Raw genomic sequence first — 16,862 nt, forward strand, 5'->3', positions numbered from 1 at the left:
ATGAATGTGCTGATTGTGAGAAAAAGAGAAACCTTTTAGAGCAAAGCATCCAGAATAACGCCTCCAGTAAAAACAGAAACACGCAGTTGCCAGAATAAAGCGTGTACATCTACAGTACCTACAGAAAACCCTATTTTGTGCAATAGTGCAGTGCACTGAACATCAAGCCATCTTTCTACAACACAGCACCTATAGACTCATCAGGTTCACTACAGGCCAACTGCATCTCCCGCAGAAATCAGTTAGAGTTTTGTCATTGGATTGGGTGGTCATGGAAAGTGATACCAAATAAAAAAAAAATAGCTTTACTCATATAAATTGTGCAACTCCAGTTAAACTAGAAGAACTGTAAATTAGTTAACATTCATAGAAGTAACACCACCACAAGTAGTTTTTCCCACCCGGATTTTTGGAAAAGATGTAAAAAACATTTTAATTTGAAATGTTTAAGATGCAAGAGATACTATTAAGTAACAGTTTGCCTCTACTGTTTGCTTCTATTGAACTTCAAAGCCCCAAGTGCTTCGACACAAAATTTTTCTTTTTCTGCTAATATCTTCATGCACCTTCTATTGTGATGCCTTCTTTCAAGCTTCACTGAAACTGTAAACAAACAAAAAAAATCAAAACGAAACCAAACTTAGAAACCAATTGTAAATTAACCTGATTCTAATGCAGATTACCACAAATTGTAACATCAGTTTAATTCCCCTAACATTAATGAAATGCAGCAGAAAAAGCAACAGGCATCAAAAACTTCTGCTTGCGTCCTCATATGGAGCTCCCTGCAAAAGGGAAGATGAGTGAAGAGTAAAATTAACTCTTTCCCATTTTCTATTGTGCCACAGCATAGACAGGTCTAAAAGTAATTTTGTTATGTAAAGAATCAACAACAGGAAGAAAGAGGCAACTAAGCATACTGGGGTTGTTTGTTTTCCTACAAAACAGAAATTCAGAAACTCACATGTAGACAAGAAAGGTTATCAATTTAAAATTTTAAGACTGCTTTATATAGCAGTATCAAAATACCAGAGCCACTATCACAACCCCAGTGCACACACAGCTCTACCATCTTTTTTTTTTTTTTTTTTGCTTTACTGTCCTCTCTGAAACAGGGACAAGAGTTGGTCTCAGTTTGTCTCCCACCCGTGTGCAAGTTTAAGGGTGGAAGAGGAAAGATCCTGCAGTTTAACTGCCATGATTGTCCAGAAACGGTACCAAAATTAACATGCATGTTTATTTCTTTAACAAAGAGAAGCTGTTTAGGAACCTGATTTTACTTTTGGTTATACCTATCCAACTCAGAAGTAAACTCATTAGAGATGACCAACTATGCTGTAAATAAGAAAAGACTTAAACTACTATCATAGTAATTCCCTGCTGTTGCAGGATGCAGCAAATTATTTCATTTAAATTCGTATTGATTTGTAGCAACAGAGCACACTAATGCAATACAGCACCAACAAAAGGGGTTGTTCTGAAATAAAATCTTTACAATTAAACACGCATAGGATTTTATTGATACTAATTTTTTAAGACATTGGAATCACTGATTTTGTTACATTATCAAATAAGATAGTTTAAGACCAGAACCTGAGGATTACAGACTTAGAGTTATTGCAAATAAAGTTAATCTTTTAGAATTCAGAATATAAATTCCATTTGTATCTAATTTCATCTTTTATAATTAATGGAACATAGATGAGTAGTTACTAAATACATTAATGACATTTTAATACAGTCATGAAAATTATATTGTCGTAGGAGTCTTACATACAAAACCAACACACTATAAAGCTTTATTGTTTCAGTATGTAATACTGGAATTAGATAATTTCTTTTTTTAAGTTAATCATTCCAGACTGACCTTCACAGAAACAAAATGAAGTTTTTTTGCCTATAGGTACATGAAAAACACACCTGTGTATACATATATATGCTCCTTAATAAAGCCATCCATATTTCTAGGAGTTGTTAATAGTTTCTTTTTCATTCAGTCACCATTTCTCCATACAAAAGAGCAAGATGATAAATTCATTTCACTAGTTTTCTATTAGAAAAGGAATGAAAAGGCATCGCATGAAATCTGATCCACTTTTCCCATCTTTCACATCAGGATTGAATCTACATTTTGGGTGGTGCAATACAGAAGCTGTAGATTAGGCTGCAGCTTGGGAGTTACTAGCTAATGATGCCTACCTGGCTTGCTGAATAACAGAGCACACTTTCAGCAGTCTGTCCCCATTTAAAGCCTAATGATACTACCGATTCCAGTTTACTACTTTTTGAACAGGAGACGCTACACAAGAAGAACCAACAGCCTTAAGAAAAATTATCCCTGTAAACTTGCAAATTATTATTGCTCTGGCTAGGAAGAAGGCTGAAATTGAACACAGGCATAACTGCTCACAGTCTACTCCTCAGCTCCTGCTAAATATACACACCTCAATTGCCAGAAGAGGTAACATTTTTAAATTTAAGTTATCAAAGCTCCTTGTTGTGCTCACTCACTCCTTCTTTCATGTGTTTGGCTAAACATGAAGTACCTTAATGCCTTCAGCATGACTTAAGTTTTGAGTAGTTAGAAAAGCCAGACAATTTAAACTGACTGAACTTGCACGCAACACGATCTTTTACATTGATACTCATCATTCTCTGTATTTTACTCAGACATTAAAATTGTTTCATTAAGGTTGATTTTTTTGTTTTGTTTTGTTGGGTTGGGTTTTTTGAACAAACATTATTATCAGATAATAATTGGACACACACACATGCATGCACATTAAGTAATTATGAAATTCTATTTTCAAGGAGATAATACAGCCTGTGAAGACAGCTTTGTAACCCTTCACCTTTAATTTCTTGAGCCAACCCCAATAACACGCTATTTTTAAAAGGCATATCTGATAATTTAATACTTAACACAGCAATGCAATCTGGCAGCATCCCATTCTTGCATATACACGTGTACAGACTAACACAGAACATACCTAACTAGCATGGGTCTCTGAATCACAGAGGCATTTCAAGCAAAGTTGTAGGTACACCTTTTCTGACACGCCAGAATTTTTTGTGGTAGGATCCCTGCTGCATGTATGTGCACACCTGCGTATGAACTGAAACAATGTGATCAGAACGTCAACGTGGGATGTTTTGTAACCCCTTTCACAATAGACCATCTCTGCTCCAATGAAAACATCAAGAAGTCTAGAAGGTACAAGAAAACGTCCCTTAGTGCATTTAAAAAAAATCAGATTGTAATAAATCCTAAATAATAATAATAAAAAAACCAGTTTTCTGAAGGAATTCTACACAGTTCAATCAGAACTTAAAAGCTTCATGACTTCAGGGTCATTATGTAAAATGCAGATATATTTTTGCAAGTTGCGTATTGGACAATGACGAGAGTTGTAAGACACCAATATTCTGATCCCAGATTTTCAAATGTGTGTGAATGCATAATAATGGAGACAGATATTCAATGGGATTTCCCCAAAACATCTAGAGCGGCCTGCTACCTAGCTCCGAAGGTTTACAAGGATCAGGTTGTTCAACAGAAGTTTAGTCTTGAAAGCATGTTAGCAATTTTGAAAAATGCAACGAGGCACACCTAGATAACATTGCAACTCGGGTCCTTGGAAGCTTTGCTCTTACCAAAAGTCAAACTGTAACCCATGCACTGGCTCACCGCTGGTGAGATGACCCAGGTAGCTGCAAGAACCCGGCTCTCCAGGCTGCGGTCCGAGGCAGGCAGCTGTAAGCCAGCCCTGCCCAGGAGCCAGAGAGTCGTACTAGCTCACGCTATTCCCATGCGACTGCCTTAGCACGCTACTCGGGCAGAGGACCACAAACTCAGGACAGCATGACTTCCAAACCAAAGTTTGCTCTGTCCCCCACCAACTTGAAGCAGAAATACGGTGAGGTGAGGTTTAACGGAGCCTCGCTGGGTAAGCTCTCCCTGATGCTCTGCCATCCGGTCAGAGCACTCGGGAGTACAGTGTACCGCTAAGTAAGAGAGAGACGTACAGCCACATACAGCAATAATCAACGGATTTGTCCCCTGCTGCTTCAAAGCTGTTGTCCAAATCTATGCATCACCACATCACTGTGCTCCTTTTTGAGAATGTAATACACTAATTCAATGAAGAGCTGCATTCTTTCTTAGTTAAAATGATCTGCTTAGGGTATCATCTTCCAGAATACACTGAAAGCCGGCAAAAGTAATCAGGTAAAACACTACTTTTTGGAGAACAACTATTTCCTCAAATTCAAGCATGCTTTTCACCATGACCCCTGCATCATCTCCTCCTCAAAACAGCAAACAAAAGAAGTGCTACAACTCAATGTAAGTTTCGGATGTAGAAAGAGAAGGGCTGTGACTCTGCAAAACCATTACTACTGATCCTGTATTGGAAGGCATTCACAAACTCTGAGAAAGGATTACAATAAAACAAATATTGCACAGATTAACAAGCATTCCAGATTAAAAAAAAAAAGGAACAGGAAACATTTGAAACACCCAAGAATTACTGTTTCCCTCTCCACTTGTTTCAAATCCTAGAATACCAGTGTTATGACTCCATCATGTACACACGTACATTCATGTGGGCAGGGAAAGAAAACCTCAGACCACGAGTGGCTTCAGCGGCTTAGTGAACCTTAACCTGCCATAAGATTAAAACCAAGAACATAACACTATTTGACTGCTGTTTCAGCTCAGTGGTCATTTTGCATTTAGCATGCCATAATCTAACACAGCCCAGAAAAGGGTCACGGGGCCTTTTCTACAGCAAGTGAAAAGACCTGGTTTCCATTCCATAGTTTACAGCACAAACTGATCTCAACATCAGGAGACATTGAAGATGATGCATCAAGGACGAACATAAGCTAAGCAACTTCAGAGTGTTTTATGATGTTACCTACATTCCAGGTTAATATGAGATTTTTATACTAGTACATTACTGTGGCTGAGGCCACTGGAGTTATAATGCAATCTGGTAAAGAAGCTGCAGCATATTTCTTCACAGTTCCTATCTACTTTCAAATTTAAGCAAAACCCAAGGAATGCAGCCATTCAGTATTTTCATTGATAGCTTAGCTGCTTTGCCACGATCTCTCTCAAGAGAGCTTGTTAGGTGTGATACCTCTAAGAAAAGGTTTAAGTAAGTTTGTTCCAAGTCCTGAGAAAAGTAAAAATAATTTTAATTATGTTCTCATTTCAATGCCAGGCCACTTTCTTTACTATGACAACCAACTACATTCTGTACTGCAACAGATTTTAAGAAACAAATGAAAAAACATCCCAGGCTCCTTAAGCTAGGAAGGCAGTTTTATTTATTCAGCAGTAGGTATCTGAAATGCCTATCATAAAGAAACTATAAAAAACATTTGAACAGGTATTTCTTATTGCAAAGGAAGGCGAGAGAAAAATCAGAAGTATAGCTCGAAGACAAGTTGTAAGAACACCTGCATTTGTCAAGCTTCAGCTGAACCTAAGGTATGGGAAAAACAAATGAAAAACACTAGGAAAAAGGAAGGTAGCAGGCTTCTCACATTTGGTTGAAGGAACTAATGTCACTATAAAAGCTATAAAAAACAAGGCACTCTCACTTCTTATTGCAGATGTATTCTCACAAACATTACAGAACCACCGAACTATTCAAAACTAAAATGCCAAGGGCCACATCCCCTGTCTTCTGCTCTGTCTCTGTCAGCCCCTTTAGTTCTGCCCCCACCCTTTATTTCTACTTATGTCTCAACATCTATCTACTAGGCAGATTTTTCTGTGGTGTTAAGAGGAAGACAACTAATGGATAAATGAAGACGTGAGCATAAACATAGAAAAGCAAAGAAAATGGACTGAATAAGTTTTAGGAGGTCCAAAAAGGAACAGAAGGCATTTATCGCTTACACTGTAAAGGGGAAAAGCACTTTGTAAATGGGGGAATGTGAAGCATCATCATATGTTTTAAAGGAAAAGTTCTAAAGTGATGCACCAACAAAATTGTCTTTCAGCTGAGGTAAACTGAGGTCATGAAAATTTATTTCCGAAATCCAATTTATCATTTTCTGGAAGATATTCATCACGTAGCTGGTGACAAAAACAGTGATAGTACTATCTAGGATAAAGGATCCTATTTATCTGAAAAAGTCATACTTCGTAAAAGTAACCGCTAATATAAAGCTTCTAAGAAATGTTACTCAGTGAACTCGCAGCAAATCCATAAGGTCTGCAGTAACAAAGTCAGTGACTCTCAGTGCAGAGTGTTTTAAGAAGACAGCAGGCATAGCTGATGGTGATAGAAGGCACAGGCGGACTTGGAGGAGAAGAGGTGAAAACAATAGGACTACTTAAACCTCGAAGAGAAGCTTCCCAAAAAGCTGGACGTGCCTACATTTAAGTCCCTCAATCCCATCTCTCAACAATGCATTGGAACATCAGGCTTTTAAGTTCCATTTTCTGCAAGCCTCACATATTGGATATCCTCCTTGTTGAAGCTGAAACCTCCATTACTTTAATTACAGTATTATTCATTTGCTGTGCAGGTGTTTTGTTGAGGGAGGGGAGCTGGGCTGATTTGGCTTTTTAATCAAAAATTGGGTCATCATTTCTTGGTTATGGCTTTAGCTTTTGTGAAAATAAAACCATTGCAAAATATTTATCTCGGCAGAGATGAGCTCTTTTCCATAATGCATTGAGATGCCTTAGAGCACTGAAAGTGTTCATACTAGGATTGTGAAACATTTTGCTTTGAGCAGTACTGTATCTATACATATAAACTGAATCTCCAGCAGACAGATTCATAATGTTGCTGAAATCCATCAGAGCTTTGTCATCAACGTCATCAGGATGAAGATGGTTTATTCATACAGGTATAGCTATATTCTAATAATTAAAAAACAAACAAACAAAAACACAGAATTGACAATAGTTACATAAAGGAGTCTCAAACTAAACAGCTTGAACAGCTCAGTTTACTGATCACTGATCAGTATTGTTGATCACTTTTAAATGTCATTCTAACCTAGCATTTGAGCTTGATCCTACTTCCATTAAAACACATGTCAAAACTCTCCCAAGATGACTATCTCCTTCCCAGGTCTTAAGGTATAGGAAACACTCACTTTTGAACTCAGATGTCCTATATTTAGAACAGTATAGTCATAAAGAATTAAGTATACTGAGAATGCCATGAGGCTGCTGAATATTACACTTCTCCCCTGAACTACAGCAGGGTCAGAAGCATCTTTTAAACTTCCATATTTTCTTTAATTTTTCAATAGTCACGTGAGAAATAATGATCAAATACCTTGGCTGTTTTGAAATTTGTTTTGCACACTACTCTAGATATTTATCAATTAACAAATAGTGATTACACTACAATCAGCCTTTGGTTTCAGTCAAGGTAATGTCACACAAAAGAGTCATTAGTTCTAATTTGGATGCATGGAGCCACTCATGCCCTTCTTTGTGCTAAGGTATGTAACCTCCAACAAGATCACAACCTGAACATCAACCTAAATGAGGTAGTCAAGGCGGGCTTAAATTCAATGCTTCCTTCACTAGACTTCTGATTTTTTGTTGCACATTCCCAAAGCCTTTGCCATAGCAAAGGTCTAGTTTGTTCATCAAGAAAAGGGTCTTATTTTGGGATATGACAGGCAAGGGCCTTGCTAACAACTTACTTCCACCACTGCTGCTGAAAATATTAGTAAAGGAAGGGTTGATGCCCAAATTAAAATTCTAAGTACAAACTGAAACACAGCAGAAACACACAAGTCTGGTGGGCTGGAAAGAACCTTTCAAGTGTGATACACTTCATAGCACAATCAGAAAGATGTCCTACATGGGCACAATAAAGACAGTAAAATAATGTCCTCATGGGTTTCAGAATTCCTGCTATGAGCAGGGGAACATGTCAGCTCAGAGGGGCTTGCACACAAAATCTTTTCTGATCAAACTCACTGAATAATATTCCTAGTCTTTCTCCATCAGAGCAGCACACAGGCAGCTTCCTTCCCCTTTCAGTCAGCACAACCCTCTACTACAAACTCACACTTAGAGCATTGGTCATTCAAAAAAAAAAAAAAGAGGGGGGGGGAAACCACAAAAACCCCAATCAAGGCTAATTTGTAACACTGTCTCAATTAGACAAACCCAGCTCTCCACCCACTGCTGGAAAAAAAACTGCTCAAAATTCTCATCCTTTAAATTTATAGTATGCAGCTATCACTGTATTAGTTTACACTAGCTGCAAAAACTCACCATCATCTGTAACAAAAGAGATTCTTCTTGTGTTGGCACAGACTTCCTAATACTCTTCAGTCCTCACAGAGGACATATTTTACATGCAGTTTCTTTAAGGCAAAGTACATAGCATTCCATGTCGATTTTTAATTTTAAGACAAATACTTTTACTTCCAGTTTGCTACAAGCAAAAAATCATTAGAAGTATGAGCCTTTTAGTTTTATAAAATAAATATGCTAGTCTAAAAAAACTATACTTTGTTTTACAGACCATTTTATAGTTCTATAGTATTTCCATGGTCAGTCATACACCACTACAGTCAGAAAAGATGAATCTGTCCCTCTAAGGAATTAATATGCAATCCTGAAGGATTATGCTATGGTCTTTTAATTACTTTATGGCCCCCTATAGAGAGAATCAACTTTAAACAGCAACACATTTCTGTTGATGAAAACATTGCTCTACTTATGTGTCATTTCAGTATGGCATAGCAGGCTGTCACAATCTACCTCCTGCATGCAAGTCAAGTTTTTAAAAATGTTAAAGATCTTAATTATGTGTCTATACTTAATTTGAGAACATTGAGCCAAATTCTTCCTCTAAACAGTGGAAAATAAGGGAATAATACCCCTAACAACAGATGGTGGGGGATGGAAGGCTGTATTTGCTTCCTTTATATATGAAGACAACGTGTGAAATCTTGGCTCTGCTGAAGACCACCGGAATCAGGGACAACTTTGCATAACCTGTTTCTAGACCTACAGAAGTCATAGGAGTTGTGTTCAGCCATCATTAATTATAGCCATAATTTTCAACAGAGCCCAAGGACAGGCTTATCAAATAGAGCCAGTACTATTAACTCAATGGCGATTCATTGATTTTCTTACAGTAATTCAAATCTATATGCAGGCATATGTACTTGGGAACCAATTCTGAATGGAATTTCAAACAATGTTGTTATAGTAAATGCAAAAAAAACTCCAGCTGCAATTATCATTATTTGTTGCTTAAACAAATACTACAATTTAATGGGGAAAAAAATAAAATGCATTAGGTCCTACTAATGCTTTTGAGCATTGAAAATATTCCCAAGATGACTCGAGGAAACACAGGCAAAGACACTTCCCTCCACTCTCAAATATACTATGCATAGATGATCATATTACATGCATTTCAAGTCACTGTTTTGACTGAAGACTGTTTTGGAACATAGGGGTCAGCACATGAGCTTCCTTCCCTGCCTTTGCTCTGCTGATTAAGCAGCAATTAAACTATTTCACCATTAAGCTACTTCATGGTATTTTCCTGTACAGTTTGGGGGAATCTTCTAATGGTTAATCTCTCTGACCATCATTAACACGTTACAGCTAGAGGCAACTATGAGAGAATGATCAATTAAGCAAGTGAATAGCAATTTCCTTTGCTCTGTCCAACCCCTAAAATTAAGTGGTTCAGGCTTGACCACCGTGCCACAACGAAAATGAGTAAAACGCATTTTACCTCATTATTCCTGTTTGAATAGCAAATTACCTAAAACCAACTCATTCAGCCACAGCAATGAGGAACTGCAAATTGTTAGTATTGTCTCATGGGCATGTCTTCTTCACATGCCCTTTCTGCTATGAGTTCTATTACACCACTTGAAGCAATGCTATTTATAAAGCAACTACACAAAACAGTTCAGAGGAAACCCGTTGGATAATAATGTTTTATAACAGCTAAAAGGCAGCAGCAGCACAGAGCAGAGCCTCAGATACAAAGAGGTGAGGAACAATTTCTTTATTCCACGAGTGATCTCCCTGAAGTCAATGGAGTAACACAGACACTCAAGGAGTAACATGGTACAAATCGGAAGAGGTGCTAGAAACTGGCCTGAATTTAATGAGCAAGGATCTTCAGGATTTTAAAATGCATCTTCTAAAAGTGAAATTGTAATGACCTAATTGACAAACTCATGAATGATAACTCTATCAAATCTTATCTTTCCCCACTTGACCAGGTTATCTTCCTTTACTTCCCTCCTTCAAGTACTTTTTCTTCATCTATAGAAAAGTCATCTTATGCCATGAAGAGTCATTTATTTGGGGATTGGGAAGGGTCTGGGATTCATCGTGCTGAAATATGAGACCAGCATGTCCCCATGACCTAGAAATAGAGCACCTTTATTAATTTAAATAGGAAAAGAGACATTTGTGCATGAAAAGGGTTTGAAGAAATATTCTGGGTTCAGGAACCAAACAAATAACTGTCATTATGAATAGCTAAGTCTAATTACGGGGGGGGGGGGGGGGGGGGGAATCACAATCACTTAAACTGAAGTTTTAATAGTTTTAAACTGTAAATGAAAATGTAAAGAACAGAAACTGATTCAGAAAGATACAGCTCTCAGTTCACTACCCTATTCCCTTACTCCTGGCTGAAAATAAGCGTACTAGAAACCTGTATTAGCAGTACAGCACTGACTTTGACCAACTACCAAGAAGGGCTCTCACTGGAACAAATGCTCTGTGTATCCCTTTGGCTCTTTGTAGGCTCGTTCCCTACTTGCAAGTTCCTTAGTGAACTAAATAAGCAGCTGTGGTGTTCACATGTTTCTCTTTTTTTTTTTTTAATTAATCTGTGTTTGCTATTTGATGGATGGACATCTTCGACAATCTCCCACTAAAGTTATATTCTAGCTCATGGTAATTTTGCTAATCAGTACATTTCATCCGTTGCTTGTAGGGACATCCAGCAGTTGAGAGAAATCTTATGATTCAGACTAATATATGGAAGTAATTCTCACATATGCAATCAGCTGGCACAGAGAGATTTACATATGCATAACTATGCATCAGAGTATGCCCAGCTCTATAGAAGAAGCTCGGACAAATCAACATCAGTAACATTATGAAACTACATATCATGTTTACATGCAGAGATTTGGTGATCGAAAGTCTAAGCTTCTGCAAATCTGCCAAGTCATAGTTAGCCAATACCTTGCTATTGTTTCAAGGCACTACGGAAGCGTTCTAGATTTCCTTTTGCAGCACTGCTTTACTTGTAAGTGCATGCCCCATTTAGATGTGAAATGCTACGGAATTCCATTTAGATTTACCTTAAAACAATTTACTGTATTGTTAAAGTCAAATGGGTAGTGGAGTTTGGGGGATGCACAGAGCTGAGTTCTACTTCATTTTCATCTAAGTTTTCCTTCCTTCCTTCTGTCTTTGTTTACAGTAACAATAATAATTAATTACACAAATATAACAGCCTTGAACTGTCTGGTTTAGTCATTGAAATTATGTCATCAGTTTTCACACTGCCAGAACTCATCTTCTGTCTTTGTACTAGATTCACATCTCAGATTTTCTTCTAATACAAGTAGAAGAAAAGCAAGGTTGGGCAGCCCACTGCTGATAACACAGGACCACAGACTGCCTTAGAGAGCTTTGTCCCAAAATTTGTACTAACACGTAAACAAAAGAGAGTGTCCGAAGTACAAATTAAGGGTGTTCTTTGGTAGTTTTAGGGAACAAGTTTTAGTTTCTACTTAAAAGAACAAAAATAAAAATTCTAAACTTTCAGGAAAGTTAACAGTTATTTTAGATATTAATTTGAAAATTTGTTTTAAAAAAAATTCAACACATTTCATTTCAGTTGAACCAAAGGTATATCAGAACTGTAAAAGCTGACTGTGAATGTAACACATTAAAAATGCTCAAACAGCTGACAAATATGCATACACTAAATGCAAAGAAATTTCTGCTGTGTTAAAAGTAGAGCTAATCGGGCTACCTTATTATCTCAGACGAAAGAGGAACAGAAAAGAAATCTGTATATAGAGCAGGTGACACCATAAACTGTTCTTGTTTTCCCTTAAAGATTGCAATTCCTTCTTGGATTTCCTAGGAGTTTCTGGAGTACACAAATGACAGCAATATCATTTTCTTCAGTTATTCTGTTTTTTAAAAAATCTGTTATTAGCAATAGTGATAAAATGCAGCAACTCTTTAAAATACGCTATGACAAAAAGTAACGTGCACTGAAATAGAGACTTTGCGCTGTTTGCCAGATTGCAAAATGTGTGTGAATCATTGTTGAAGAATCCCTTCAGAAATACTCAGTGTCACAAAACAATTCTTTCTATACAGTGCAAAATTACTTTTTGAAGTTAGTAGATAGTGGTAAACTCTTGTCCTATTACTATTTGCAGGTTCTACTTCTTGGACATCACAGAAAACACAAAAAGGACAAAAATTACTCCTAAGTGTAGCACTAGGTCTGTCATTAAAAACCTTCAACTCCTATTTAAAGGATCATGGGCATTTCTATAGACGTTAATGAAGTTTCTTTCACAGCAGTTTTAGTAAAACACTCCATGTATTTTTGATTGCTATCGCAAAACTGAAGTTCAAGGAGAAAATAACTAAGACTTTTTTTATTAGAAGTGATAGTAGTTTAGATACTTCACTATCTAAATCATCTCAAGTATTTCTTATAATGAAATTCCAACAGATATTCATTCTTGCGCTAACAGTTTTGCATTAAAAGGGGTTTACTGATACTGCCCATTAGGTTCACTTACTCAGCCAGCAAATACATAAGATAAACAGCTTACCTTTCAATATGTTTACAAGCAGCAATATGCACTATAATAACCATATAACATACATTGAAAGAGAATGAGAATTATAAATATTGAAGAAAAGAACACTATCAACTTAGAAGTAGACATTCTTTAGAAACAAATAAAAACACGTAGCTATATATATTCTACGTGGCTAGTACTGCTGCACGCAACATTTGCAAAGTAATTACCATAATTCACAAATACTCCTAAAGAAGAAACGAAGAAATAAATCTGTTCTATTAGTAGCATTCTCAAGTGTGGATTGTATTATGTAGCTTTGATATAAACTCATCAGGTAATTGGTACGAATTTCTAGCATTTCATCCTTTATAAGCACTGAAAAGTCAATATTATTTAACTGTTGCACAAATGTTAATAAAAAGTCATAATCCCGGGAGCTTACCCTGGGTCAACAGAAAGAAGCCCAGAACCATCCAAAGTTATTTCCAATGTCCAGACAAGAGATCTGAAAAAGAGAATAACAAAGGGTTTGTGACAAAGCTGACATGGGAGTACTCTGAAAGGAGCAAAATCAATTGTGACATTTTTCATTTATTTGTAAATGCCTCTTTGGCAGTATGCTCACTCAAAACGACAGTTGACTCTTATAGAATAGGGGACATGATGGTAAAATAGAGGAATCCTGACAGTTGCTTTAATGAGATTCTGCATTAGGACCACTCTACCACTTTCCCTCAACAAGGAGTGTGCCCTTCACTTTCAATCTTATATCCTCCAATTTGGAAAGCATTAACCCTATGAAAAACTCTACTCAGCCTCCTCTAATCAGCATCACAGCTCTTCTTTCTACCTTCTTCACTACCTCACTGACACTTATGTATGGAGCCTGCTCACTATTTTAAATACGCTTAAGTAGCATAGAGCAAATTAAACTTCGACTCAATAGTATTACTTTAATCAAAGTCTAGTTGCAGCATGTGTGATGAGGTGAGGACAAGACTCTCAAAAAAGACCTTAGTTGATATTAGGAAAGAGCACAAGCCCACAGAGCATCCCTTACAGCTCTAAATTATGCTACTGGAAGTGTTCAATGCAGGAACCTCTGCTGCTCACATTTTCTTTACTGCAAAACTAAATAGGGAAATTTGTAACGTGACAGGAAACTTGCCTTGCAAATATTGAGAAAATAATCATTCTGGGAACAGAAGCAGACAGCAAATTTTAATAACCATAACAACATGCAGCATGATACCAAATATTTCAGGAAGAGGCCACTGGCTCAAGGACCTAATGCTTGAGCGCGCTTACTCTGACATAGCTCTAATCTGAGCTATTTCATTCCCAAGTTTTCCAACAATAACACTATTTTTGTTGTTCAAACTTGTGTTCTAGTACTAGATCACATATCTGTCAATGGAGCTAGATGACAGTACTGAATACATCATGGTAGCCTCAGGCTGCACTGAAATTAGCATCTTATCCTCTGTTAACACCAATAAAACATTTGTTATTACAACAGTAAGATTTTTGTAAAAGAAAAAAACCCTCTCATATTGGCATTGCTAGGAAGAGCTTGAATCTTAGCTCTTTTGCATGAGGTAAACAAGTTCGAGATGAAAAAAAACTAAAACATCTGCCTCCATTTGTGTTTCAGAGAACAATGCCGTATCATCTCTGTATGAAATCTGGCTAAGCCACGTTTGGGCAGTTTGCAATGAATTCATCTATATCACAATCTGCTAGATGATCTGTCTACATAAACTGTGAATAAAGATCTTTCATTTCTTGAAATAAAGAAGACAGAGATGGGTCATCCTCATGAGTTAGAGCAGTTTGCTTGACAACCTTCAGAGAACCAGGGCAGTAGTCCATGGCTCAAGCAAAACTTCTGTTTTCCATTCAATTCATTGGCTTCAAAAAAACCCACAACTTTTTAGAGTATGGCAGAGCTTTCTAAAAGAAGCATTTTTGACACCCTCAATTTGAAGATGCAGATTAAAGGCGTTAACTTTGAAGTCTCTCGCAAAATCTTTCCTGGTATATCACATCTTTTAAAAAGTCTCAACTGATTGAAAGGACTGTGATTCACTTTCAGTATTAGCTTGTATTTTCTCTTACTGAAGATTCACTCTTCAGTGAAACATCTTAAAATTAGCGTAACAAAGCCTAGCACAACATTAAATCACCTACTGAGCATATCAGTCTGAGTTCACAAAAAAAAAAATAGAGTACACTTCAAAACAAATTCTCTGGCAGTTTCTTCCGATTGATATAAAATTTCTTAAGTTAAAAGACCCTTAATATTTCATTCTTAGAAACACACAGTTACTACTAGCAACCTTTCACATTTGGATGGAAAGCAGAAAAGGCCAGATTCTGGCCTCTGCTCCAGCATAGGAGCACCAATGAAAAATAATGAAGTCAACACGCATTTACTCTAGAAAGGAAAAAAATTACTATTTAGCTCCAAGGAAGGCTGTTTTATAATTCAGACAGGTGATCTGGAGGCACAGCAGAGCAATAATGACTAACATCACATACTAGAGGGAGTATAAATTTTAATGATACCACTCATAAAACCCACATTTTAAAGGTTACAAAACAGAAACAAGCTTACAAAGAAAACACATAAATCATTCAAGGTGTCAAGTTCCTACTCCTTAGCTATTTTAAGAATTAACAGCCTGTCCTGCACTAAACTTTATGCAGGACTGAAAAGGAATGTACACTAGAGTTCAGAAAGCATACACCACTAGAGTCTCTCACCTTAGCAACACAGTATCCATAATTATTTATACCTTCACTGATTTATTCACTATTCAATAAAAATCAAGCAAAAACACTTGAACAAATTCACTTACATCTAGACGAGATCACAGCAATACATAATTAGGACTATATAGGCCAGGTAAGTTACATGGCCTTCTGATCCAGACGCACAAATGCACTTAACTATTTGCTCATACGCATTTCATTGTAGTCCCTTAAATGTCTTCAATGGGGTATTCACATCAACAGAGTAGAACACTTGAATGTTCAAAGAAGTTAAATATCAGAGAACAACAAAGTCCATTAAAACACTGGAGTGCTCACTACATTTTGTTCTCGGTTTTTCAACCTTCAAAATTTTATTGCCTTGCATATAAAAATTAAAGTTCACCCAATAAACTGCTGTACCATTTATCAAGGAACTCAGGCTTCTGAACAAGTCACAACACACAAGCACTACACTCCTGATTATCCGCACCACAAATTAACCTGAGCTATTACTAACACTGCTGGAAACATTAAGTACGTTATAGTTCATATCCATCTGTTACTAGAAACTGCTAAATCAAACATTAATTGTAGGTCCAATAAGCAAATAGAAACAAGTAACACCCTCCCAAACCAAAAACCCCTAGTCAACCATCCTACTGTCCCCCCCAACCCAACCTTCATCCTATCCGTTCTTCATAAATTCACTGATCATTATTCGTGCCTAAAACACCTTCCTTTTAATGTCAAGCATCAAATTTTACCATCGTAATGGCTCAGTCAAGTTTAGTCTAATCTATACCCCAGTCAACCTCCCTGAAACAACAGTGTGGCTTTGGGGGCAAATTAGGAGATGAACATGCCTCTCTGTGTGCTGGAAATGTGTAAACCTATCTTGTTCTCAAGAACAGGGAAACATCCTCTGCACATCCTCATGTGGCCTGCAATGAGACTACTGTCATCCAAACTCCATGACTTTCATGGAAGAGAGAGAGGGTCCAACATTGATACAGCGTACCAATTATACCAATCAAATGGCCTGAAGCATCACTTTCATCCTTAGTAACAAGAAGGACATTCTGAAAATACAAACTTTTTCTTCATCTTGTCCTCCATACTGATGGACAAGAGTGTTGCAAAGCAACTTTCTATCCTGCTCTCCACTCATACCATGAGGATGAAACAGAAACAGGGCCTTAGAGTCTCATTTTTATTACTTTAATTGGCCTGCAATTGCAACTGTATTTATTGTTGTCCTATACACAAGCTACCAATACAGGACA

General features: G+C 37.0%; 1 protein-coding gene across 1 annotated transcript in view; it reads right to left on the reverse strand.

The window, feature by feature from the left end:
• The window catches only part of NAALADL2 (N-acetylated alpha-linked acidic dipeptidase like 2), a 507,372-nt gene that overhangs the window by 466,260 nt on the left and 24,250 nt on the right, over window positions 1-16,862 (reverse strand). Inside the window, exon 2 of the mRNA XM_052804208.1 lies at window positions 13,265-13,327. The gene's annotated coding sequence lies outside the window, so the exon portion shown is untranslated. The remainder of the gene's footprint in view (window positions 1-13,264; window positions 13,328-16,862) is intronic.

Source organism: Harpia harpyja, chromosome 12 (genome assembly GCF_026419915.1).
Source record: "Harpia harpyja isolate bHarHar1 chromosome 12, bHarHar1 primary haplotype, whole genome shotgun sequence".
Lineage (NCBI taxonomy): Eukaryota > Metazoa > Chordata > Aves > Accipitriformes > Accipitridae > Harpia > Harpia harpyja.